The sequence below is a fragment of the Cryptomeria japonica genome, chromosome 1 (genome assembly GCF_030272615.1).
Source record: "Cryptomeria japonica chromosome 1, Sugi_1.0, whole genome shotgun sequence".
Classification (NCBI taxonomy): domain Eukaryota; kingdom Viridiplantae; phylum Streptophyta; class Pinopsida; order Cupressales; family Cupressaceae; genus Cryptomeria; species Cryptomeria japonica.
In genome coordinates, this window is record NC_081405.1 from 9,870,938 (window position 1) to 9,893,515 (window position 22,578).

Sequence of the window (22,578 nt, forward strand, 5' to 3'; positions counted from 1 at the left end):
AAACACAACCACTACTGACGATTTAAAATATAGATCAATAAACCATTGCAAATAAGACCGGAAGGAATAACAACTTGAATAAATCATAAATACATGACTGGAGAATATAAATTGTTAGAGGTTGCCTACAAAGCTACCATTTAATGAATTCACAACAACAATGTAAAGCTTGACAAAGTTATTAGTTTCAATTTAATCAAATTACAAACATAGGTGAACCAGCTTCGCTAAGTTTATATGCTTGAAACAATCTTAATTTAATTTAATTTAATTCCATTATTCAAGTTTTAAGGCAAAATGCTTAAAAGTTATCGAAAAGTTTGAAATAGATAAATTGTAAAGCAAATTTCATTCCGAAGGAAAAATGAAGTTACACAGCCATTTTCACCCAAAAATAGAACAGTCGGAATTTAAAAAGATGTTGATTAATCTTACCTTGCACATAGAGAATATCCTTAAGCTTTAGAGCTTTGATCTTGTTTTTTTCCTTTTTCTTTCACGAGCAACTCTTTTAATTTATTTAACTTTAAAGATGAAAGTGAAAAGTAAGTTCTAACTTATATGTGATGGTATAATTATTATGGATAAGTGATGTAGGAGCATCCACGGGTGTAGAGCAATCTTGTATCATTCAAAAATATTGTTTATTTAAATTCTGTTAAAGTGAATAAAATTAAAATGCAAGTTACTATAGGTCTCTACATATGTTTCAAGGAGATATAAGGGTTTGAAATTTTTTAATATTTAATATTTAATATTTATGTCTAAAGATTATAGATCAATAAACCATTGCAAATATGTTCAAAAGAAATAACAACTTGAATAAATCATAAATACATGATTGAAGAATATAAATTGTTAAAGTTGCTTACAAAGCCATCATTTAATGAATTCACAACATCAATGTAAAGCTTGACAAATTTATTAGTCTCAATTTAATCAAATTACAAATATAGGTGAACTAGCTGGATTAAGTCTATATGCTTAAAACATTTTTTGTAAGTTATAAATGTTTCATCTTTGGGATTTTGGAACAATCTTAATTTAATTCCATTATTCAAGTTTTAAAGCAAAATGCTTAAAGTTTATCAAAAAGCTTGAAATAATTAAGTGTAAAGCAATGGTTGAAGATGATTGACTCCTTTAATTTTTCTAACTTTAAAGATCAAAGTGAAAAGTAATGGTTGAAGCTAGTCAAATGTTTGCAAGTGGCGATATGTGATGACATAACTACCATGGATAAGCGATGCAAGAGCATCCATAGATGTAGAACAATTTTGTATCACACAAAAATATTGTTTGTTTTAATTCTATTAAGGTTACGTGAATAAAATTGAATGCAAGCTACTATTGGTATCTACGTACGTTCCAAGGGGACATAGGGGGTTGAAATTATTTAAAATTTGTGGTTTATGTTTAAAGGCAATTGTAATTTTCATGTGTGGGCACATATTTCTATTATTTATAATGCAAAATTAAGAAAATCCCCATCTTGGCATGGATTTGGGGAAGAGGAAGAGTCGTGGCAAGGTAGAGTGGAGAAAACACCTTTCTGGTGCCCACTTTCAGAATTTCAATAGTCACCTCCTTAGGTGCCATTTGGAAAAGTTCTATGGACATTTAAGGGTTGTGTGTTGCATTTCTTGATTGCCATGTGTTGATTTCTAAGAGGCACAAGAGCACTATATATTGGGTCTTGGGCTAGTGGTTTAATCATTCAAACTCGAGTACTTCAACACAAAGCTTAAGGAGCAAAGTTGTAGCTTATTTCTATAAAGTGTAGAATATTGTATTTCTCTAATCCATTGGAGTAATAAGATGCAAGTATTTTCTCTTGCAATTTCTATGTTGTGTTGTTGTTGTTGGGTGGAGAAGCCCTTCATTAGTTGGTATCGAAGTGGGAGTTCTTGAGTTTGCAAATAAAGCGCCAAATATGAGGCAATTTGCACCAAGACTGGTAGATTGTGGGTTGTGAGAAAATGCCTCCAAAAAGAAACCAAAGAGGTTGAGGAAGAAATCTTGTTATTGTAATAGAGGATTTTAGAGTTCTCCAAAGACAAGTTCATGCACTACAAAATGAGTTGTGTAGAAGAGTGGGGTGAAGATGAGGAGATGAAAGTGAAGATGAAGTTGATGAGGAATGATAGTTTGAAGAAGAACAAGAGTTCATGAGAGATCTTCTTGAAGAGGATAGATTTTCAAAGACCATTTCCAAGATTGAAAAAAGGCCGAGAGTTGAAGTTTCTACATTTTCTAGAAGTCTAAATCTAGAGGAGTTGATCGATTGGATCAATGATATGGAGGAGTACTTCGATAATAAAGAAGTGGAAGATCCTGATAGGGTCAAATTTGCATAGGTCAAATTGAAATGTCATGCCAACATTTGGTGGAGAGAAGTTCAACTAGAGAGAAATAAAATAAGAAAACACAATATAACGAGATGGGATCAGATGGTGGATAAGTTGAAGAGGTAGTTCATCCCTATTGATTACAAGCTTAAGTTGTTGAAGAAGATGCACAGTTTAAAGCAAACAATCAAATCTGTCAAGGGATACACAAAAGAGTTCTATTGGATCTTGATAAGAACAAGCCATTCTTAGGCCAACAAGGAGAAGGTACCCCATTACATTAATGGTTTGTAACTGAGTATTTAGGATAAGCCAATTCTAGAAAGAATGATTATTATTGAGGATGTAAAGAGGAAGAGGACGATCATAGAGAGATTGAAATGAAGATCAAAAGAAGATTGAAGACTCAAGTAGTAACCAAAATTAGAAGGGAGATAATGCCTATTGTCCTTGTGATTAAAATAATGATCGAAGGGGAAGGGGGAGATTTGGATGAGGTTTTAGAAAAAGAGGATTTCATGGAACATGTTTCAAGTGTGGAGAAAGAGAGGATAAATAACATGATTGTTCCCAACATCAAGAGAGGATAAATAAAAGACTTGAGGGTAATGCACAAGTTGCCATTGTAGATGAAGATGCCGAGTCTTCACATTTTGATGATATGAAAAGATGAGAGGTTCTTGCCACAAGAAGAGCCTTGGTGAATGAGGAGGAGGATTCAGTTCAAAGGAAGAGCTTGTTTCACACAAGATGCAAGTGTGGAGGCAAAAAATGTAATGTGATTATGGATGGTGGCAACACTAACAATCATGTTTTAGAAGAAATGGTTAGCAAATTGAAGTTGGAGAGGAAAAGATATCCACATCCATACTAGATTGCATGGTTGCAGAATGGCCATAACTTTGGTCAATGAGCACCATTTAGTGAAGTTCAATATTTGGAATCATTGTGATGAAGTACTTATGACATCATGCCTACGGATGCTTGTCACATGTTAGGGAGGCTCTGACAATTTGATCAGATTGTGGTACATGATGGATATGCAAAAACCTATTCATTAACGAAAGATAAACTTCGCCACAAGTTGAAGCCCTTGAGGAGGAAGAAGAAATAGTACATAGTAATACCAAAAATTTGTTTTGTTAATGGCATGGAACAATTAGTGAAAGAGGTTGAGGGAGTAGAGTTAGATATACTAATACAAGTTGCGACCATATGGATTGCATTGAGAGCGAGTATAGAAAAAGTTCTAGCAGAAAAGGATGAGGTAAAATTTGATTCCTATGAATTTTTTGATGGGAATGATAAAATGGGGAATGATGTTGCAACAGTGAATCCTTTGGAAGACCAAAGTGCAACTAGAAGTGATGAAGTATATGGATGAGTAGAAGTGGGGTTCCTTGATAATCACATATTTGGTAAAGAGATTGATGAAGATGACGACCTCCAACTGAGAGAGGATATGAGAAAAATTGATAACTTGTTACACATTAGATAGGATGAATCTCATGTTTTTTATTCTAACATTGTTTTGAATGCAAAGAAAAATGAGTTTGTAGTTGCAATATGTCTTTCTAAAGGATTGGAAGAGATTAAATACTATGTTAGAGTTGCAACTAATGATGAAAAATATGTTGCAACAATAACATAGGTAATGTATGACATCTTTGTAGAAGAAGAGAAATTGGATATCTATGACTTCCTTGAATTTGAGAGTGCATATTGGTGGGAGTTAGACTATGTTAAAGGGGAAGAAATGAAGGAATGATGAAAGAGGGGAGAGACATAAAGGTGAAAACTAAGACGAATATTCAAGAAGAAAAGCGAGAATAGTGGATTTAAAATAAGATTATGGTTTTCCAACATTCATGAGCTTCAATTATGAAACATTTATTCTACCCAGGGTGTCTAATATAGGAGCATCCATGGGTGTAACACGATCTTGTATCACCCAAAAAAATTGTTTGTTTTGATTCTATTAAGGTTCAGTGAATATAATTAAATGCAGACTACTATAGGTATCCACATACCTTGGAAAGTGTCCAAGGAGACATAGGGGGTTAAAATTATTTAATATTTGTGGTTTATGTCTAAAGGCAATTGTAATTTTCATGCATGGCCATATATTTCTATTATTCATAATGCAAAATCAAGAAAATCACCATCTTGGCATGAAGTTGGGGAAGGAGAAGATTCATGGAAAGGTGGAGTGGAAAAGACACCTTTCTAGATGACCACTTTGGGAATTTCAACAATCACCTCCTTAGGTGTCCATTTGGGAAAGTTCTAGGGACATCTATGGGTTGTGTGTTGCATTTATTGATTGGCATGTGTTAATCTCCAAGAGGGGGCATAGGATTTCCAAGAGGCACAAGAGTACTATAAATTGGGGATTGAGCTATTGGTTTAATCATTGAGAGTTGAGTCCTTTAATATAGAGTTAAGAAGCAAAGCTTGTAGCTCTAGCTTGCAGATTTGTAAAGCCAATTTGGCTATTATTTAGTAAAGTTTGGAATACTGTATTTCTCTATCTCATTGAATAAATTATAAGCAAGTATTTTCTCTTTCAATTTCTATGTTTTTGTTGTGTTTTTGTTGTTGGGTGGACTAGCCCTTCATCAATAAGTGCCCAAGATACTTTGGACACCAAAGAAATTTTTGAATACTTCAGCCACTTTTGTATTTCTAGGTAGAATCCATTCATTCTTGTCTCTTTAACTTATTTTATGATTTAGGTGGAAGTTTGAGTCGCTTATGCAACTTTGGGTGGATCTTTTCTTCAATTGAGTAAATTTTTATCAACTAAGGCAAAAGGTTTTGTTCTCTCTATTGAAACATGGTAGAAATTTTGATCATTTGTGCATTTTTGGAACATGGTGAAACTTTAATGTGGTTTTGCCATGTAAGAATCAAAGAAATTTTATAATACCTAAGCCACTTTTGCATTTATAGGTGAAAATTTTGATCACTCTTGTCACTTTTAGCTTTTCTATGATTTAGGTGGAATTTTGAATCATTTATGCCGCTTTGGGTGGAGCTTTTCTACAATTGAGCCAAAGTTTATGAACTTAGGCAAAAGTTTTGATCAATCTTGTCTTTTGTTTGAAACATTGTAGAACTTTAGTGTGGCTTTGTCAAGTAAAAAGTGTGCCTTAGTTCATTTAGGTAGAACGTTCATCCACTTGGGCTAGTTTTTATAAGTCTAGGAAAATGTATGAGCCATTTGTACCACTTAGGTAGAGTTTTTATGTGCCTAAATCACTGCAAAAGTGTGTCAATGTTAATGTTTTTCAAATTATAATATAGGTAGAACTCACCTTCATTTGTGCCAAGAGAAAGATATTGGCCACTTAAGCCATTGATGCAATTGCCCTGACATAGACCTCACTAATCATCTGTTCCTTTATGCTTTGATATTTTGGGTAATTTTGTTGGAACTATCTATGGTCATTAATTAGTAGCACTTATTTATGTTAGAGTGAATACTATATTGTACCTAGCAAGTTATTTGTGTGGACTTATTCACAAATTGACTTAGGTCAAAGGTGTTATTTTTAGAAGTTTTAGTTGTCTAGATAAGATCTTATCATATCTTATATTTTATTTACTTCTTGTCCTAGGTTATTTAATATCTACATCAATGTAGTTTCTCATACTACATCACACCTTGTCTACATAAACAAGGTCATTGTACATTTGCAATATTTCTCATATCTCATATCTCAATATTTGAGCATGCTCATAATCTTGCACTCTCTTGTGGAAGACATTTTGTAGGTGATCTTAGAGTTTGTAGATGCTACACTTTAATTTTAGTGTGTGTTGTTGGTTGGTAGAGGGGAAGTTTTATTGGTTACTAAATATTTCATTTTTGGATAGAATTGATCTTAGCTACAGATACATTGCTAGTTTATGAGTTTCAATGTCTTGTGTTGCATGCTACGTTAAGTGGATTTTTCTTTGCATTTTCCCTAATGAGATTTCAAGTTATGAGATGGTTGTGAGGCTATGTGAGAAAATAATATTCTACGTAATGATACTAAATTTTGTTTTGTTTGTTCTAGTTTGAAAATATGAGTTGCAAGATTATATGATGTAGATATGTATGTTAGATTTGTAGGAACAAAGGTTTGTTTGCATCATTTTTTGTTATTAGAGTAGTTTGTGATGGCCTATAGGGAATTCCATTTGAATTGAAGAATAAAGGGTAGGAGGAATACACACCCTTGAAGAAATGCTACTGAATGGTCTAGGAGATTAGAAGCCACTGAAACCAAATTACTCTTTGATAATTCTAAGGAGGAACAAGAAATTTGGAAAATGTAGCTAGGGCAATAGACACTATGAAGAGGCTCATTATAGCCATGAGTAAATAAGTATCCAAGATAAAAATCAATAATTTAGATTTCAAAGGAAAACTCAACCCAAATTTATTCCTAGCTTAGGTCTAGGAGTTGGAGAAGTATTTCAAGATGGAAGACATACATATGATCATAAAATGGTAAAAAATGCAACATCTAATTGAATCCTCATACCATTCTATGTTGGGAGAGATTGAATAGTTCAAAAAGAAGACAGAGAAAGGATTAAATTGTACTATACCCCAAGATGTTGGAATATCGAAGAGTTTGATTCTTTCTTTCTAATCATTAACAAAAATTATTGAAAGAATTTTAGAACTTAAAACAAAGAGATTAGCTAATGCAAGTTTATATTGAGTGATTTGTGAGGCTTAAAATCTAGATTCATATATAATAGAACAAAGGGAAAACAACAACTATGTATGTTAATGGACTTAAATTTCAACTTCAATACAAGCTTGCCTTGGTTAAGGTCTATACTATAAATGAATCATATGAATATACCTTAAATGTAGAGGATAAATTGAATTAGAAAATAAAAATGGTGCTCGAAAGAGGTGGTAGCAACTAGAATAAAGGAAAATAAGTTTTATTAGAATTTTTCACACTTGTTAGAACTACTATTAAAGGCATATTGGGTATAGGCATTAACATAAAAAAGAACTACTAGTAGGGTATGGTATTTGCATGGACTACAATTTTTAGAGCAATTCTTCTCTTTCTCTCAAAGCTTTTATTCTAGCTACATTGACTTTTAGATCTTCAATCTCCTTTCTCAAATTTTTATCACTTTGGGAGACAATATATTAGAAGTTGAACTATTATAGGATGTAGAACAAGTGTTTGTATCTATAAACTGTGCTTTGTTAGATACAATTGTTTCTAAACTTACAAAAAAGAAGTACTAAGAATTTTTGGCACAAATTGGACAATAGTGTTTGTATTAGGTTGAAAGTTTTTTTGTTGAGCAATTATAGCCTCATAATTAGCCTTAGCTTGACCTTCAAGCATAACTTGTTCCAATTTTGGCCTCATGCCTTAATTGCATGTATGGAGTCATTTTGTAGTTTCAAGTCTTGTGTAGGTTGCATCCTTATGGCAAAATTGTAAATCAATTTTGAGTTTTTTTTTTTTTTTTTTTTTAAAGTCTTAGGTCTGAAGGGGGTATGTTGCTTATTTCATTAAAGTTCTCTTTTTGAAGTTGTCTTAAAGGTGTCAAAAAGTGTTATTTCCCTTTAATTCATTGCATACCTTTCAAAGGGGCTTATATTTCTATGTAAGCCACGTGATTTTTGAGCAAATGTTTTGGAAATAGATTCTTTGCGTTTTGGAGGGAAATTCCATCAAAACATGAGGAAGACTCAAGTTGGAGCCTGCGGTCAGAAGGAAAAGCTCGGGTAAAGGGAAGTAAAGCACAATTTGCTTCAAGGGAACCCTAGTTTTCAGTTACTGCTTAGCAATGACCACCAAGAACAATGAATGCTTCATGAGAACAACAGTTTCAAGGAGTAAAAAATATAGATATTCATGTAGGAACAATAGTTCTGAAAAGTTTGCACCTTGATCCTCAAGATTGGCAAGCAGTTTCAAAGGTATAGAGTGCAGTTTTGATGAAGATTAAAGAGCAATTTCATTCATTTCAATGAGCATAGCAGTGAGAGATAGCCACATTTTCATTCATCAAAGGCAGATATCAAGGAATTCTGGAATTGGTAGGGCTCCAAGCAAACCTACATAGCCCTAAAATATTGTTGTGTTCTTGTGTATTCATTATATGACTAGACAAATTTCATTTATTTCATGGGTTTTCAATAATCATGTGACTGTTCATTGCTTTTGAGATTTGTCCATCCACTGTTTAAAAGATTTTTTGAGAGCATGAGCTGTGAAAAATCTATTACAGTTACTGATTATTATCCTCCTATCTTTGATAGATTATTTGAGCAACAAATAATGGAAAATAACACAATTGCAATTTCACAAACTCATAAAAAATGTGCAACACAATGAACACAATATTTTCGGATAATTGTCCCTGGAAAAACCCCGAGGGGAAAACCAGTACTGCAGATGAGGAATATATATTAACAACATCAAATCAAGAGATACAAATACTGCTTGCCTATTACTGACAGAGCTTTGACAACCTCCCAATTTCTCCTGCTGAGATTCCACCCTGCTACTATCCCAACGCTATCACTGCGCCCTTGCTAACACTGCAAGACTACTTGCTAACACTGCAAGTTCTTCACACAATTCATTCATTGTTTTCCAAATGCCCCCTAACCCCCTTATATACTACTCTCATTGGAAAACCAACGACCGAGATTAATTCTCAATCAACGGTTGAGATTAAAACAACTAAACAACCCTAACCAAATTGGTTGCTAGAAGTTTCTAAAAGAGTCAAATAATTAATAAGAATTGTTTGAACTCTAACTACATTTGTTAGCAAACAATTATTTACTAATTATTTAACAAATGGACAAACAACTGTCCAAGCTAACAAACTAACAAACTAACACTCCCTCTTAGCGAGGAAGCTATTCTGCATGACACCCAACTTCTCTCTGAAAAAGATGAATTTCGCCTTCCCCAATGCCTTTGTCAGAATGTCTGCTACCTGCTGATCTATAGGTATAAACTGTAGCTGAACAACTCCACGCTGTACACAATCTCTAATGAAGTGATACCTGATGTCTATATGTTTCGACCTATCATAAAACACTGGATTCTCAGTCAACTTAATGCAACTCTGATTGTCACAGTGTATCACTGTAGTCTCCACCTTCTGACCAAACAAGGCTACTAGAAACTTCCGAAGCCATATAGCTTCACATGTCGCCATGCTAGCTGCTATGTATTCTGACTCTGCAGAACTCAGAGCCACAAACTTTTGCTTCCTACTAAACCAAGAGACAACTCCTGATCCCAGACTGAAACAACACCCTGAAGTGCTCCTCTTGTCTATTGTACTGCCTCCCCAATCTGCGTCAGTATAGCCCATCAACCTGATCCCTTCACCTCGAGCATATCTAATCCCATACTTGATTGTACCTCGCAAATAACGCAACACATGCTTTGCCGCTGTCCAATGCACTCCCTTTGGTTCAACCATGAACTGACTAAGAGAGTTAACGACAAAAGCTATATCTGGCCTAGTAATGACCAAATACATGAGAGAACCAATCAACTGCCTGTATAAGGTGGGATCTACATCCTTCTCTTTGGATTTGTCTACCTTCCTCCAATTTGTGATCATAGGTGTAGACATGGGTTTGCAATCTTCCATCTTGAACCTCTTCAATATTTCGATGCAATATTTCCCTTGCCCAAGGAAAATGTCTTCATCTGTCTGCCATATCTCCATGCCTAGAAAGTAGTGCATAAGTCCCAAATCTTTCATCTCGAACTCTGCTGCACTCTTCTATAAGTCCCTATAGGTCCCTCTTGCACTCTTCTATGAGCCCTAGTGAACCTGTTAGAAACAAGTCATCCACATATAGAACAAGAATGAGAATCTCACCCCCAACCACCAAGTAGTAGAGATTAGCATCCGCCTCACTCTTCACAAATCCCATTTCCTGCAAGTAACTATCAATGCGTTCATACCACGCTCTGGGAGCCTGCTTGAGTCTGTACAAAGCTTTATTTAATCTACACACATGGGTCTCTTTGTTGTGTGCTACAAAGCCTTCTGGTTGTTCTATGTATACTCCTCTTTCAACTCACCATTGAGGAACATTGCCTTGACATCCATTTGATGGATCTGCCATCCCATTTGTGCTAAAATTGAGATTACAGCTCGTATAGAAGTATACCTGGCAACTGGAGCAAATGTCTCCTCATAGTCTATTCCCTCCTTCTGAGAGAACCCTTTTGCCACAAACCTTGCCTTGTATTTCTCGATGCTACCATCTGCACCGTGCTTAATCTTATAGATCCAACGTGATCCAAACACAACCCTATCTGTTGGTCTAGGCACTACCTCCCAAACATCATTCTGCATAATTGAAGTATACTCCTCAACCATTGCATCTTGCCACACCTGATGTTGTGCAGCCTCTTGATAGCTAGAAGGTTCACTATCTACCAACTAACTAACTAATGCAACATAGTCATCAAACTTGGTTGGTTGTTTCCGTTGTCTACTACTCCTCCTAGGAGTACCTACTAACTCCTGAGTATTTCTTTGTGTCTGCTGAACCTTACGGTTGTTGCTACCAACTGTAGAAGATGAAATATCAACCTCCATGTCTTCTTGATGCATCTCTTCTTGCACCTGTTGCTCCATACTCTGAGAACTCTCACTTCCTGAGCCTATGCTTGTACTAGTAACTGTACTAGAGCTTTGCTGACCTTGATTCAGTTGAGTGATCCTTGGAGCTTGTGTTGGTTGCTCACTCTGATCATCTGCTGGCAAATCTCTGGACCTTCTAAATGCCTTGTCCTCCATGAACTTGACATCACGTCGAACAATAATCCGCTTGGTCCTTGGAATGAATATCCAATATGCCTTTGAGGTTTCACTGTACCCCACAAAGTACCCTCTCCGCAGTCTGATCTAACTTGGTACGTGTATCCTTTGGAATGTGACAATATGCCAAACTCCCAAAGATCCTGAAGTGACTAACATCTGGCTTCTTCCTAGTGAATGCTTCCTTTGGTGTCATCTTCCCTAGCACCTTATGTGGAACCCTGTTCTGTATGTATACTGCCGTACTACTTGCTTCTGCCCATAAGTAACGGGATAGGTCCTGATCATGTAGCATAGCCCTTGCTGCCTCCGATATGGACCGATTCTTCCTCTCAGCAACCCCATTCTGTTGCGAGTTGTAAGGAACAACCCACTCTCTCTTGATTCCTTCCCTGGTACAAAACTCTTGGAATTCATTCCCTTTGTACTCGCCTCCATTGTCTGACTGAAGAACCTTTATCTTCCTTCCTGTCGAGTTCTCCACAAGAGCCTTGAACTCTTGGAAGCGATTGAAAACCTCATCCTTGGTCTTCAAGAAGTATATCCAGGTCTTCTTGGAGAAATCATCAATAAAAGTACTAAAGTACTCATACCCTCTGAGAGATTTCGTCAACATTGGTCCACATACATCTGAATGTACTAGATCAAGAACACCCTTGGATCTAGTGTCACTCCTTGGAAAAGTTGCTTTCACAAACTTCCCCAACACACATCCCTTACATACATCATCATGCTCTGTGCTCACCTCTGGAACACCTGTCACAGTCTCATGAAGCAATTTAAGTGCTCCATGATGTATATGGCCCATCCTCCTATGCCATAGCTCTCCAAGATCTCTAGGATTACTGCTACTCATGAGTACCTTAGGAGTATCAAACTGCAACCTATAAAGTCGACCACTCCTAACTCCAATAGCTATGGGTGATTTCCAATCCTTATGCTTAATCAATACATTTGCCCCTCTAAAGAGTACATTGTACCCTTTGTCCTGAAGGATAGATACAAAAATCAAATTCATCCCTAAGCCTGGAACATGCAACACATCATGAAGAGAAATCATCTTACCATTCTCCCTCTAAAACTGAACAGTCCCTTTCCTAACTGAGTTGAGTTTGGACATGTTTCCCATAGAGATCTAGATTCTGGTGCTCCCCTCCTTATAACTGGAGAAGTATTCTCTAACTCCTGTCATATGAAATGACGCCCCACTATCTATGTACCAAACACTCTGTGAGGTTGAGCTAACCATACACGCTATGAGTGCAAACTCATCTTCCATTCTATTCGAGAGCTCATCTGCACTTGCTGAAGCTACAACTTGCTTCTTGCCTTTCTTGTCATTCTTCTTCCTTTCTGGGCAATCGCTGACATAGTGGCCAAACTCGTGACAGGCGTAGCACTTGATCTTCAACAAGTCTTTCTTCTTCTTCTCACCTTGTGGATTTGATCCTTTGTTGGACCCCTTCTTTGCTTTTCCTTTACCCGCTAGGGCAACGTTCTCCTGTTCTGCCTCACTTTTCTGACTCTTATTGTTGGCTCCATTGACAAGGCTTAGTCTAAGCTCCTCCTGAGTGAAGTCACTCCAAAGTTGATCCCAACTTGGTAAGGTGTCTCGTCCATTAACAACTTGAACAAAGACATCCCATTGCTTAGAAAACCCATTTAGAGCTATCCGTACTAGCTCATCATCACTTGGTTTATCTCCAACAGCCGCTAACTCATCCTTGACAAGTCTGAGTCTGGTGAGGTAACTCATCACGTCTTCTCCCTTATTCATTCAGGTATTCCTCAGCTTTTCTCTGAGAATCAACTTCCGACTAGTGGTAGCATTCTGGTACAGATTCAGAATGGCATCCCACATCTTCTTTGCAGTATCTAACTCTGCAATATGTGGAACTATATGGTCCTTGACACCATCAAGGATTAGCCTTCTCGCCTTGGAATCATCCTTCTTGTATGCTGCAAGTTGTGTTGCATCTGTAGGCATAGTCACAATAGTGGTAACATATTCCTTGATACCATTCTCTTCTAGCAATAAAGAAATTCTGGCTTTCCAGACACCAAAATTAGAGGCTCCATCTAATCTGTCCTGATCTCTTAAACCAACTGAGGCCATCTCAAAGGTTAAAGTAAATAAAAATTCTAAAGAGGTTAAACTAGGTTTTATAAACCCTCAGTTTCCTTCGCCTAGGGTAAATCTCTTCTACCCTTAACTTAGCTCTGATACCATGTGAAAAATCTATTACAGTTACTGATTATTATCCTCCTATCTTTGATAGATTATTTGAGCAACAAATATTGGAAAATAACACAACTGCAATTTCACAAACTCATAAAAAATGTGCAACACAATGAACACAATATTTTCGGACAATTGTCCCTGGAAAATCCCCAAAGGGAAAACCAGTACTGCAGATGAGGAATATATATTAACAACAACAAATCAAGAGATACAAATACTGCTTGCCTATTACTGACAAAGCTTTGACGACCTCCCAATTTCTCCTGCTGAGATTCCACCCCGCTACTATCCCAACGCTATCACTGCGCCCTTGCTAACACTACAAGTTCTTCACACAATTCATTCATTCATTCATTGTTTTGCAAATGCCCCCTGACCCCCTTATATACTACTCTCATTGGAAAACCAATGGCCGAGATTAATTCTCAATCAACGGCTGAGATTAAAACAACTAAACAACCCTAACCAAATTGGTTGCTAGAAGTTTCTAAAAGAGTCAAATAATTAATAAGAATTGTTTGAACTCTAACTACATTTGTTAGCAAACACTTATTTACTAATTATTTAGCAAATGGACAAACAGCTGTCCAAGCTAACAAACTAACAAACTAACGTGAGCATGCAATATGAAGAGGTATTTTGGATGTTATTACCTTAGTAGACTTATTTGCAAAGTACTGAGATACATACAAAGTACATGAATTGTTATGAATAAGCAAGTCTAAGGATACAAGGCCTCTAGATTTTCATTATAAACAAGTCATATAGTGTTTTCTTTGCCATAAGGAGTATGCATTCATGAGGGCTTGTTAAAATTTGAGTGTTGAGATTGAAGTTTGGAGTCTATTAGCTTTTTGGAATGGGTCCATAAGATTGTGAAAAAAATACAATGATATCCTCTGTCATTGCTCAAAGATTAACATATGTATTTGTGCTTGCAACAGATTGCAATAGGTGGATAATATTGTCCTTCTTTGGCACATTGTTTGTATCTTGTTATGTTTCTCTTATGTGTTTTGGCTACATCTGGCTAAGAACCGAGCTTCCTTTGTTTTTGTATCAAGTGCAAGTTGTTTTCACTCACAGCAAAGGGAGTGAAGACCAAGATTTGGTCAAAGGTTCTCTGAAATAAAGAAAGATAGTCCAGGATGCTTCAGAAATAATCTAGAAGTCTAGAGAGATCTATCAAGACAATCTTGCCTAAAGACACCACAGTTCAAGGAATGCCAAATCACTGACAATTATAGGGGTTGCAAGCTTCAACAGATAGTAGAGTAAATTAGACTTTAATTACATTAGTTAGAGGGCAAAACATTAAAGCTTCATTAAAAGGAAATGGCAATAATGCGTAAGAATGGTTTGAAGGCATTTGAAAGATAGTCTTGAAATCTTGAGAAAGGACAGTCTCATGACTATTAAAAGAGGGCATATAATGAAAAAGACAGTCCTTCATAAAGACAATACACTCAAAGATAGATGCAAAGTCATTTTGGCTACAACCAAAAGAGTTGGTCACTTGTACAAAAGATAGCCAAGGCTTATGGCAGTCTCAACTATGAATAGCATGAGGGTTTTATTTTTGAAGGCCCAAACAATATCAAAATATCTTCAACAATCAAGACAAGAATCAGGGAGCAAATTTGTCACAGAAGAAATTCGAAAAGAGAGAACATGTTGATAGTGAAAAAGACTTAGAGATAAAGTCATAACAGTAAGGGCATCAAAATAGTGAAAAGGGTCAGCTCATCGAGGACAATGAAAAGAAAATATAGTCTATTGAAGAACTCCATGATAAAGACACTATCATGCAACAAGAATGACGATCAAAGAATTATTGCAGCATAAGAAGTGATGATGGCTTATCATCTAAAGGACCAAACCATCAAAGCAATCAAAAACATCAAGTTTGCAGCTACAAGACACAGTGCAAGGACAATCCAGTCCAAAGTGAATAAAAATAATTTTCTAATAAAGAGTAGTCAAAAGGACTAGAGAGTAGTCCATGAAAAATAAATTGAATGACTGATTCAATAATCGGATAATGTATTCAACAATATACAAGCGTATATATAGAGATTACAAGACGACGTTATAAATTAAGAACAAGTCGTTTAAAGTGAACTACTAAAAAGAAAAAGCTAAATGCTAAATAAAACTTAAAAGTTAATTAACTAAAAAGCTAAATGACCATTAAACAAGGAACTAAATATAGGTGACTAAAATATAATTAAATATTTTAATACCCTCCCTTAATGGTCATTCTATCTACTAACTACCCTACAGAAGACACCGCAGGTCTTTTGATCACAAATGAAAAGAACACTCTGCTGTGGTGGAGACCCTCCTTGGATCTGAAAAGTGTTAATGACCAAGAATACCAAAATCCATCCAACTTGACGTTGGGTAACCAAACTGAAACCTGAAACCATGATTTTGAGGAAAAATCAGCAAACTCTCCAAAACTGAAGATACAAATCATCATTTTTGTGGAAAAAAATGGTAAAAACCCTTGAAACGATTTTTGTGGAAAAAATCGAACAAAACCCTGAAACTTTGCATGGCAAGACCCAAAACACCATTAGATTATTTTATTCTCTCATTTGAACATTTTCTCAAGCTTTCTCAAAAGTGTTTCATCAAACAAGCTATGAAATCAAAGCTCTAATTTTTTTCTTATATTGTTTGTAGATTTGCAAGTTGGGAAGGAGTGGCGGCCATATGCATTTGTGGGAGTTCAAAATCTTCATTTTATTTGTTTTGGGTTTGCAACAATTTTATTTTGAGAATTTTTTTCTTTCCCTCTTGTTTTCTCATAACCCTAGATCTAATTTTTCTCTTATATTGTTTGCAGATATCTAGTTTGGGAAGGAATGGTGACCATATGCATTTTTTGGGAGATCAAAATCTTCAATTTATTTGTTTTGGGTTCGCACCAATTTTCTTTTGAGATTTTTTTTATTTCTTGTTTTCTCAATAAAACCCTAGATCTAATGTTATTTTTCTTTTGTTTGTAGGGGCAGATTTGGAAAAAATGGTGACCATTTGATACATGGAAAATTAAAATCTCCATTTTATTATTTGCGAGATTTTTATTTTGATATTTATCATTTTTAAAAAGTTTTTTATTTGATTTTTAAAAAAATAAATGACAAAGGGTTGCCGCAGCTCTGAGAGCTGTGACCCCCCATTTAAGAGGGTGTCGTAGTCCTCAAGGGGCTGCGACATCCCCTTACATGGGGAGCCGCAGCTCTGAGAGCTGCGATCCCCCATGTAAGGGGGTGCCGCAGTCCTCACCGGTTGCGACCTCCCCTTACATGGGGTGTCGTAGACCCAGGTTTGTGAGCTCCCACGCAGGGGGCCGCAACCTCTTAATTTTTTAATATATAATTCAACTAATTTTCTTGAACTCTAAATTTAATAATAGTGAACATTTTAGTAACATTATTGCAATATTCAGAATTAAAATGAATTTAACCAACATTTCATATCTAAATGACATCCAAATTTATGAATAACAGTCACTATCTCTTAACTGTTTTGATACAAATGACTAAATATACTACCAATAGACATAAATCAATTGGTATTTAAATGACAATTAATGATTACAATGACTAAATAAATGATTACCATGACTAAGTAAATGACCGGTTAAAAAGAATCAATGACTAAATTAACCACTAAATATATTAGTATACTACCAAATTGATGACTAAAATATATTAATTTTCGTTGATTTTTTGACGAATACCGGTTCCATTTTCTGTGGCATTGTTCGACGATGCTTGGTCAAGGTTTCGACGAATTTAGGTTTGTCGCTTTTTCGATGAAATTTTTGCGACAAAATTTGTAATGGTGTTTCGTCGGTAATCCGACAAAAGTTTGTCAAAATTTCAACAAACATTCGTTGAAAATTGGTGCCAAATACATTAGTGTATATAGGGGCATTGTTGCAGCAAAATCAGAACAACAAGGTTGGTAGTGCAAAGGAATAACAAAAGACAGTTAGAGGGATACATGGCACAAATGACAATGCAATGAATATTTGGAAAATGTCATAAGTATACAAATAGAAGAAGCACAGGCACAGGTCCTCATGAGCAGTTCTCAAAAGCAAGACAAAATCCAAAAGACTCGCTCATTGCCAAGGGAACTTTCAAAGCAATAAGGATTCTTAGAGCAGCAATGGATATCAAGATTTCCTAATCTTAGTGATAAATCACCAGCACAAATGGAAGATATCTCAGTGACAAATTTGTGCGAATCAAGAGGCATAGCAGTGCTCAAAGCAAATCAAAGACCATCACAAAAGTATGGATAATAACAGTGAACTCCAAGGAATCACATCATTTTGGCCTCAAAATCAGAGGAATAGTTTTATGAGGTGTACTAGCAATAGCATTGAGTAGATATTGCACAACTAAGGCAACTTCATGACATCCAAAAAGGGTGTTTTCCAATTTTGAATTTCAAATTCAAATTGTCATTAATGCAAGCACAATTGTGAGAGTACTAATCAATAGAGAGAAAGGTTGAAATTCAAATTTGAAATGTCATTAATTGGAAGCTTGAAATTAGGAATTTTGGAGAAGTATCAATAGTTATAGTGTAATTAGAGACCTGATATGGATTGAGTATCTATCAAAGGCATTTTAGAGAGTGAAATCAATATCATATCTTCAATTCTAGCCTTATTTTCATGGAGTTTTCAAGTCTATTCACCTATTCAAGTTTTGATTTCAAATTCAAAATCAGTTGGTACCTTATTTAAAGGAGAATTTGCAGCCAACACACCCTTCTTCAATTCACTCAAGTCTTCCACTTTTGTCAAGTCAAACAGCTGGAGCATGGAATCCAAAGAGAGCCAAGATTTCAAATACAAAAATTCTGGAGATTCTTTTTCAATAAAGACAATTTCATCCCTCTTTGAAAAGAGTTCTTGCTTTTCTTCTCTGTGTACATAGTAGTGAAACTTGTCTTGTAACTCAAATCTTTTGAGTTCTTCTTTGATTTTTCATGTACTCAGTTGTGTTGCCTCTTGCAATCTCCCTTGTATGAAAATCAGAGTTGTCTCTATGTATTGCATGAAGATTCTTCTTGAAAATCAATGAAAGATCCTGTTGTTCCTGCTCACATTTCTTGTCTTTCCATTGTTCATGTATGTTATGCTGAATATTCATTGTGATTGGTCTTAAAATCCTTTGCTATTCTACACATCTATACAATGTTTTGGCAAGTAATCCTTTGATTAGATTAGGTTGTATGTTGTGTGAATATTTCATTTTAGCTAGTATAATTGCATGATTCACATCATCTTTCATGCAAATTGAAAAGAAAGGACTCCATATGAAATGTTTATGATCATCATAGGTACAAATGAGTTGTGAATGTAATTGATTTCTTTGTTGAGTCAGTTGTAATCAGCAAAAAGTCAGTTTAAACAAGACATCTTGGTGCATCACTTGACAATATCGGTAGTTTTAGTTTAAGAGTTATCTTTCTATCCCTTTTCCTTCATCAAAATTGGTAGTTTCTTGAAAGTCTTAAGGGATCCAACTCTGGAGGTCTACTTTCATTATAGGGTACCACAACCTGAAAGTAGTCCCATGTTTCACAAGTTAGCTGAGTTTAGGCTTAGCTAGGGTGCGAACATAATTGATAACATAAAACACAATTGCTTGGCTATGGAAAAATAGTGTTATTGTTTGTGCATTTCGACTTGCACCTCCTCTCAAATAAGCAAGTCAAATACAAGGAAGCGACAATGAGAAATTGGGATGCAATCCTTGATTATTACTAGCATAGATGCTTGTGTTGCTTAACTTTCCTTAGCCTTGATCAAATATGAGAGTCGTGAGGTTGTCATATAGGGGCTAGTGGGAGTGGCACTCGGGCTGCTTGTGGTCCAAGTGAACCAATTAATGACATTGATCCTCTGAAGGAAGAGCAATATCATGATTATTGATTTGATTTGATTTAGCATTTATCATTGAATTATCAATTGTTGTCAATTTTGTATATTTTTTTGTAAATAATGATTATTGATATACACACACAACCAAGACTCTCAATACAAACCTAGATAAAAGGAAATTGGGGAATTGTCAAACGTGAACCCCAATTGACAATAAAGAAAATAAATAAAATACCTTGTTGAATAACTGTTAATGTGCAATCGCTTGTTAGGTTCATCTGGAGCACATTTGACAGACTGTAGGACACTTCAACATGTCATTGACATTAAAAGCCAACTGATTGGACATTTGCTAACATGATTCCATCCTAAAAATCATCTTACATTGGTTTATAACTGCACCTTACAGACCTAGTAGAAGCAGACCGTGGCAAAAATTTGTTAAGGATTGTATAGAATGAAAATTTTAATGGACACCTGATGGAACTCAAACCTAATTATGACCTTTTAGATTTCTATAACTGATTTCTAGAAATATCACGTAGAACAAATGTATGAGTAAGCCTTGTGCATAGTTTGTTGGTGAATTGAACACTTGAGAACCAAATAAACTAGCTCAAAGTTGCACCCTGTATTTCAAATAGGCATATAAGCTTTTAAATAAGTAAAAGGAGTTTGTGCTCCAAAGCCATCTATGGAGATTGGTGAAACAAGAAAACTAAATAAGAATGTTATCAAAAGATACACAAGATATTGAGGACCCAATTTCTATTTGCTAATTCAATGCTTCTATAGGAAGAAAATCTATCATGAAAATTTTAATACAATATCAGCGAAACATAGTGCTAGTAAATTACTCGTGTATTATATTATGAATTGACTCCATAAGAATTTAAAGTAAGACTGTCAAGTTTATTAGTTTGTCAACTTTTAAAATCCATAGTTGATCCATAATCCAATTGGAAATTCTAATACGTAAGTCTTAAACATGATTTAACTTCAATGCTGATCCAGTGCAATCTGTTACTGAAACTAGCCTAAATAAAACAAAAAATTGATGTGTTACAATTATTAGCTGACAACTTCATCCATCATTCAATTTATAACATGTACACTGCTCAAATGCATACGTACAATGCCATAAACCAGCATTCACATCCATACATGCTATTGCTATACCAATATGTGGTTCTTCAGAATTCCTATTCTCAAATTTAATGCTGGTGCTTTATATTTTTTGTGACTGATTTTATTGTTAATTTTAAATGAGCGGAGAAAACATATAAAAAATATAAAACAACAGAAAGAAAAATATAGACAAACACACAACAAAATGAATTACGAGATTCACCATTAAAGGCTACATCCACGGGAAAGCAAGGAAATACCTTCTATTATCAACTACACAATACATGGTATCTACTCATCCATTTATACAAACATACAACTATCAATGAAGAGTCAAGAGAAGACAAAAGGTCATGTGACCATTGGCCTTCACATTCTCAACAATCTCCCACTTCAAGTCCAACCCATACAACCATGAATAGTAACATCCTTTACATTTTCACTTTTAATGTCACATTGCAACCAAGCCTAAAGAACATTTTAACTTCGCCAAAGGCTATTCAAGGACACTCAAGATAAGCCTTCTCCAAGTCAAATTGAAGTAAAAAACATCTTCTCCCACTACTTTTCTAGGCACAAACTCACCCATTAATCCATAATCAAGAACACCACTTTCTACAAGTTCAAAATACACTCCTCCTTCGTTCACAAAAGAACCCTTGAACATATGGACAACATGGTTACCTGCTCCTGTGCTCCCCTTCTCTACCCAAACTTCCATCCATTGTGGACCCTCTGCATCATCCTTAACACCAAATACCTCTGAAAATCTTGCGCTTGCATCAACAAGTTGAAAACTCGATCCCTTCAATTTGTTGACCCAACCTTCTAAGAGTTGTCGTTTTAGAGCCTCTTTTGCAATCCATTCCACATCTAGAACCTCTAACTTGCAATGCATCCTTATAGCTTCACACATGCACTCCATCTGGGAACTTTCTAAATCGTTCCTAGCCTTGACATGCAACATCACGTACATAGCCAACGAGCTTTTAGCAGGTTTTTTTAACACCTCAAGCATAGTAGCATTTTTCAATAGCATTATGGTCTCGAGAAATTCGTAATTCAATGCCGATGACTTCAAATAATGCAAATCCAAACCAATTCCTAACCCGTCTGCTTCCTCCACTAGCTCATCACACAGAGATATTATCATGCACATCTCTTCAGAGGATAAGAAATAGTCCACATTGGCCACACTTCGAAGCAGCTCTAACTCTACTTGCAATTTCTTAGCCACCAAAACCGTGGGCTTCGATTGCATACCAAATGCCACTACTTTGGGACACATTCTCCTTAAAATTGGAACATTTACTCTCGTTTTCTCTTCCTCCCTCTTTAGGGCCTCCTTGCACATGAAATCTATAGCGTGCCTCTCCATTGCATTGCACAACACACTCCTTGCATCATCTTGCCTAGAGAGCAATGAAGCTACCTCGAAATCATTTGGAAGACTAAAAGAAAAGGTGTCTGAGTCCACCAAGCTTATTCCCTCCTATGCTACGTACAATATCCTCTTGTGCCTCCCTTGCATCAAGAGTACGTACTCCTTGAGTGTCAGATTCTCCTCCCCCAACCTCGCAATATCTCTCTTTGTTGCGTCCCTTTCCTCTTCAGACTTGAACTTGACCTCATTGTGAATCAATCGTGTAACATCTCCCCCATCATCCATGATCTTCCCAGATCCCTTCATAGGGGCATCTGTGGACACCATTCTGGCCTTTGTTCTCACCAGATAGCTTCCATTTTTATCCACTTTTTGTAGGCTTAATCCGCCTCTGGTCTTTTTCTCAATGGGGTTGATTTCCTCACTACCACCAAGTAATATTCCTTTCAAACCTCTTCCAATATCTTGCCCCAACTCAAGATTTTTCTTTTCACATGGAACCAAATCGTGGTTCACGCTACTAGCAAAGTCCCATCCTCCAAAAGAGCATTCGCCACAGCCAAATAAACAACAAAAGACTTTTTTAGAATATTTTTGCCAAGCTAATAAAAATGCTTCCCTTCACCCTTCATCACACCCTTGCCCGGATTCATCCAAGGAATCTTCACCTAATTCCTTATTGTCATACTTAAATGAATCTCCCTAGGTAGCGGCTTGTACATGT